The sequence below is a fragment of the Lycium ferocissimum genome, chromosome 1, assembly GCF_029784015.1.
Source record: "Lycium ferocissimum isolate CSIRO_LF1 chromosome 1, AGI_CSIRO_Lferr_CH_V1, whole genome shotgun sequence".
NCBI lineage: Eukaryota > Viridiplantae > Streptophyta > Magnoliopsida > Solanales > Solanaceae > Lycium > Lycium ferocissimum.
The window spans coordinates 49,610,115-49,616,302 of record NC_081342.1 but is presented as its reverse complement, the minus strand read 5'-3'; positions in this window follow the sequence as shown (position 1 = coordinate 49,616,302).

The window sequence follows — 6,188 nt, the reverse complement described above, 5'->3', positions numbered from 1 at the left end:
ACCGGTCTAAGGGAAAAAGAATGTAGCACGTGTTTTCAGTATTTCGCGAACGGTCCTCAAATATTTCTTCTTCTCTCCCATGCAAAGACAAAACTAACTTTTCCCTACAAAAATTATTAGTGCATAGATAGTAAAAACTTATTAAAATGAAAAAACATACCTTAAAAAGGAATTCCGCTTCAGACGGTCGAGGCTCCCATTGCTAAATAACTTGGCTTCGTCCTTTCCTTCCGATTGAAACGAGCTTCTCTTTTACACTTTGGCAATCTGGTAAACCTTACCCTTCCTAGGCTTAACTTCCACGCGTTTAAGTCTCTGTCATTATGGGAAACTTCTTAGTAGGACCTAATCTTGTATATTTGGAATATCGGATGACTTGAACGGGTAATTTTTCCCTTTGAAAACTTGAACCGGAATAACACTAGACAACTTGAGCTGGATTAACTAATGCTTTCCCGCTCTCTATTCGGAGCTATGAACTAAATCAACCATCGTATATATATATTTGTTAACCCTTTATATTTTTCAGGTACACTACCCTTTCTTTATTCGGAGCTATCAGCCTGGATACGACCAACTCCATGAGACGTCAGAAATTCTAGCATCTTGTGCAATGTTGTGGCGCCAGATAGGGTGGCGACCATGTTCTGTCCGCCGGGTCCTATGGACCGCATATGATATGTGATGATGTATGATGATATGATGAGTTTGTTCACCGATGGTGGGGCAAACCCAATGATGAGGCAAATCCCACATCGTGGTCTGCAAATCCCACATCGGTTAATGTTATCTCGTATGACGGGATATGACGTGTACGGTATGAGTATGATGATTATTTGCGTGTGTCACCCGATCCGTTATGGGCGGATACGATTTGTGTTTCGAGATATAAGCCTTTAGTATTCCGGTTATTGTGCTCACTTTACGTATTTCTTACTTCGGTTAAGACCTCGTTTGATGTATGCTATGCTTTACATGCTCGGTACATATTGCATCGACCCGCTTTCTTCGGGCCGCGTTTCATGCCACGCGGTACCCACCGATGAGTAGGTGATGCTAACGTAAGATGCTCCATTTGGATTGGCGAGCTCCATTTCCTTCGAGTCTTTGTCGAGTCGAGTACTTTTGTATGGTATACGGAGTTAGAGACTGCGACAATGTCGTGTGTATGAGATGTCTGTTTGTAAGCGGCTATGTAAGCCGATGTATCATTATGTATTGTGTTATGAATTTCGTGTAAGGTACGGTTTTATTTGATTTGAAAAAGATGAGAGGCATGTTTGTTTTCCGAAAAAAATTTCCTTACGCATTTTTACATGTTTTGCGGGCCCAGTATGATTGTGTGTATTCGAGAGTCTGCGGGTTCGCTCGGCCCTAAGTAAGGGTCGGGTTCCCGTCATGCCTATCGGAAATTAGGGTGTGACAAATTGGTATCGAGCAGCTTCGTCCTAGGGGTTGTACGCAAAGTCGTGTCAAGTAGAGTCTTGTTTATGGTGTGTTGCGCGCCACATTTATAAACAGGAGGCTACGGGGCATTTAGGATGGTTACTCTTCTTTCATATCTGAGATCGTGCCATAGAGCCAAGTCATAGGAGATGGGACTCCTTACCCTGATTTGTGATTGCAGCTGAAGAATGACACTGATAGAAGAAAGTGAGTGAAGATGTTGGAAGTCACAAAGTACACAGGTAAGCAAAGGTATGAAAGATATATGTTGGGAAAGATATTGCGGTTGCAATTGAAACGCAAGTTGAAGACTAAAGGGGGAAAGTAAACAAGAAAGTGTAACAGGTGCCGTTTGAGTTGGGCATATGAGGTATGTTTATTATTTGTGTACTGTTGATGATATTGGGAGCCTTGTATGGCTGCGATATGATATGATATGCGTATATATATGTTGGCCCCGTGAGGCATTGTTGGTATTTCTGTGTGTGTGTTTTGAGATAGTAAGAAATATAGACGAAACTCGCCGAAATTTTTTAAAAAAAAAAAAATGAGATGTAGGTTTGTAATGCGACTTGAAAGTCCGCGTTCACCGTAATGGTAAGATTTGAGTAAGTTGCGAGTATGGGCGACCTCGAGAAAGAAGTAATAGTATGATTAAGACAAGAGTACGAGAGGAAGAAGTTGATCGAAAAGAGTAAAGGGTTAAGTGTTATACAATGAGGGTTGTTATGAAAATAAGTGAAGTCTAGTGAAAAAGTGGCCAAGGCTATGATGTGATCCGCGTAGCTAGAATACGCAGCAAGTGTGAAACGGGAAAAACAAGCTATGGAACGAAAAAGGAAGGGTTTGAGTTAAAGATTAAGAGACTACACGAGATAATGTGCCTAGAATGTTACAAGTTGAGTAAAGGGAATTACGAGAAGGAAAGGTTTAACCCAATATGTATTGGACCTTGTTATGTTGTTCGTAAAATAAGAAGGTTACGTACTAAAGACATGGCTTTTGTTAAGGTGCGTAGCGTGTAATAAGGCATCGTGGCGGTGTAATAACGGGGAGGAAATGATTTGAGAAGTTGAAGAAGAGATGAAAAATAAATATGATTGGTAGGTGAGAGTGCATGCTATGGTAATAAAGGAAACCCCCTCCGAGACCCTTATAAGACCTTATGCGATTAGTTGAACATTCGAGGACGAATATTCTAAAGGGGGGAAGGATGTTATATCCCGTATTTTGCACGTTGGAATATTTTAAGTTGGATTGCGACAAGTTGTGGATAAGACTTTTAATTCCCGATTTTATTTTTGTTTTAATGCACAAGTTGCATATTCATCTTTTCATTGGTATGGAGTGTTAAGGGTAAATTGGGAATAAGAAAAAGTTTGGGATGTTGAATAAGTTATACAGATTGTATGGAGTTTTGGACATATCCAGGTATGCAAATAAAGAGATCGGTATATAAAAGTTTTAGGTCTCGAAATAATTTCCGCGGATGAACAGTGACTGCTACAGTAGGTCGGCTGCTACAGTACTGCTACAGTGACTTCGGGCAGCTTTTTAAAGGGGCTTAACCCCTCATTTTCAGCCAAAAATCAGACCAAAAACATTCCAATTACTCTAGAAAATTCCCCAACCTTTCACCACTAACTTTTAGCCCGAAAGGTATAATTCTCAAATTTCGGTCCAGACAGCGTATAGTTGCGGCTTCAAAACTGCGTAGTGAGGCTTTGTGGCTTAAGTTCAAGGTGGAGGAGTAAATATATAGCATTATTATCGAGGTAAAGGTATGAATCTCTTTCTATTTGTGTTAATATTGGTTTATTTACGGAGAAGGAGCTGTAAAATCGTTATAAAATGGTTTTGTGATGGAAATATGGGACAAATACCATATGGAATGTTTATGAAGTATTTTGAAATTGGAAATATTATGGTTAATGTTGGTATTGTTGGAATTGTTGTTGGTGTAAATTATGAATTTGGAAGGAAGAAATATGTTATGGTTGGTCATGTTGAGTTGGGAAGGTTTTGGGTTCTATGGCATATTATTTGGATTGTTTGAATATTTTTGTGGATTGTTGGAAATGTTATTGAATCATGTTTGAATGGTTGATGTTGTTAGAATGTTTGTTGGTATTGTTGTTGATGAATTTGGCCGAGTTGAAATCTCGGGGTTGTTGAATTTCATGAGGGGAAGTCTTTGCTAAAATTTACGTAAATAAAGTAATGGCTTGGAATTGAATTCTTCGACGCTTATGGCTAATGTTCGATGCCTATTGATGTTGTTGTAGATTTTGAGAAGACGAGACTTACGTTTGGATTAGCTTAGGAAGCAAGTGAGGTATGTGAAGCTTATCCTTCTTTTCTTTTGGCATGTCTTAGACGGGATTAAGGTATGACATGATTTGTGCCTCGGGTAACTCCATTCTTAAGTTTCGAGTATGTTTGTGATTCGTATTTGCTTTTGATGTTGGTATCCTTAGTATGGTCAGGCTATGGTTCGTATGTCTTTGATATGATTGAGTTTGAAATGTTGTGTAAACGATTCTTATATGTTCCTTGTTATTTGTATCCTTAATGCGGTCGAGTTATGATCCTTACGTCTTTTGTATGATTAAAATTCTAAGGTTAAAAAGAGTTATATTTTCAAAAGAATTTTGTTTCAAAAGAGTTTTGTTTTCAAAAGAGATATGTTCCTAAACGATTTCGAAACTACGAACGACCGTAACTTTCAAGAGAGAGCTCGGATCGCTTCGATTTCTTCGCAAAGGTTTTCATGACGAGTAAGGACTTAAATTTTTATAGGCGGGCCCGGATTGGGTTGACGCTCGTCCGTGGGTCCCGCGACTTTTCTATGTTGGTTTTAAATGACCTATTTTTTTAAAAGGGACTTAATACGACCACTTTTCCGATCCCAAGCATGATTATTTATTTGTCTGTCGAGTTGGAAATAAGGATTTTATGCCTATGATTTTGATACGCAACTATGGTTTTTGAAGTTCGGTTTAATATGCTTCCGAGAGAGATTCGGAAGAAAACCCGATTTGACTCATTGTTTTGGTTTGAACTAATAGTTCGCTTTGGTTATTCGGTTGAGTTGAAATGATGATTTGTATGATTATGGATACTTACGATCCGCTCGTGCGTTCGTTGTTACCTCTTTCACCGGATCCCGGGCCGGTATGTGATCGTGCGCACTATGATATACTCCGGTGTTATGCTGTGTTACGGTTCACCGAGCCTCTCGCTAGAGGGCCGGGTTCCGTTTATATTTGGTGTTATGCTGTGTTTGGCGTTATGATGTGTGATGGGGATACGGAGATTTGAAACTTCTGGTGTTATGCTGTGTTGTGGCGCCAGATAGGGTGGCGACCACGTTCTGTCCGCCGGGTCCTATGGACCGCATATGATATGTGATGATGTATGATGAGTTTGTTCACCGATGGTGGGGCAAAACCAATGATGAGGCAAATCCCACATTGGTCTAGGCAAATCCCACATCGGTTAATGTTATCTCGTATGACAGGATATGACGTGTACGGTATGAGTATGATGATTATTTGCGTGTGTCACCCAGTCCCGTTATGGGCCGGATACGATTTGTGTTTCAGATATAAGCCCTTAGTATTCCGGTTATTGTGCTCACTTTCGCATTTCTTACTTCGGTTAAGACCTCGTTTGATGTATGCTATGCTTTACATGCTCGCACATATTTCGCATCGACCCCTTTCTTCGGGGGCTGCGTTTCATGCCACGCAGGTACCCACCGATGAGTAGGTGATGCTAGCAGAAGATGCTCCAGCTGGATTGGCGAGCTCCATTTCCTTCGGAGTCCTTTTGTATGGTATCTGGAGTTATGGTAGAGACTTTGCAGACAGTGTCGTGTGTATGAGATGTCTGTTTGTAAGCGGCTATGTAAGCCGATGTATCATTATGTATTGTGTTATGAATTTCATGTGGGTACAGGTTTTATTTGATTTGAAAAAGATGAGAGGCATGTTTGTTTTCCGAAAAAAATTTCCTTACGCATTTTTACATGTTTTGCGGGCCCAGTATGATTGTGTGTATTCGAGAGTCTGCGGGTTCGCTCGGCCCTAAGTAAGGGTCGGGTGCCCGTCATGCCCTATCGGAAATTAGGGTGTGACAAAAAGCTTTCCTTCCGGCTTACAATTCTACACACAAAGAGGTTCATACGAAGGTTAGATTGTTGAAGGTATACTTAGACCTAAACTAAAGCGAATAAGGCTAACGAAAATTGGGCAGCATCTCGTTTGTTTCAACCACTTTCCCTCAAATAATAAAACAGCTCCCAAACATCATAGCAAAGCCCATAATATCGTAACACATAAATTCCCTTGGCTAGATGTTACTCCATTCCTAAATCCATCCCTAAGATCCTCCATAACCACAATTATAACACAACATCATGCTTATCATTTACATAATACTTCCTCAAGATCGTTACTAACATGAAATAATTGTAAAACTCACCTTTGTTTATGTAGAGATAACCTTTGGATGAGAATACTCCGCTTGAAAAGAACTCCACTTCAATACCCAAGAGATTTTCAACTTCTATTAACCCTTAGGAAGCATTCACACCCTTGATTATACCAACTTTTGATGTTGATCCTTGATTTCTCTTCTTGGATATGTATTAGTGTGATATGGAGAAAGTTCTAGAGGTTTAGAGAGTATTTGAGAAGTGGGAAATGAGAAAAAGAAGGAGAAACCGTGCATATATAAAA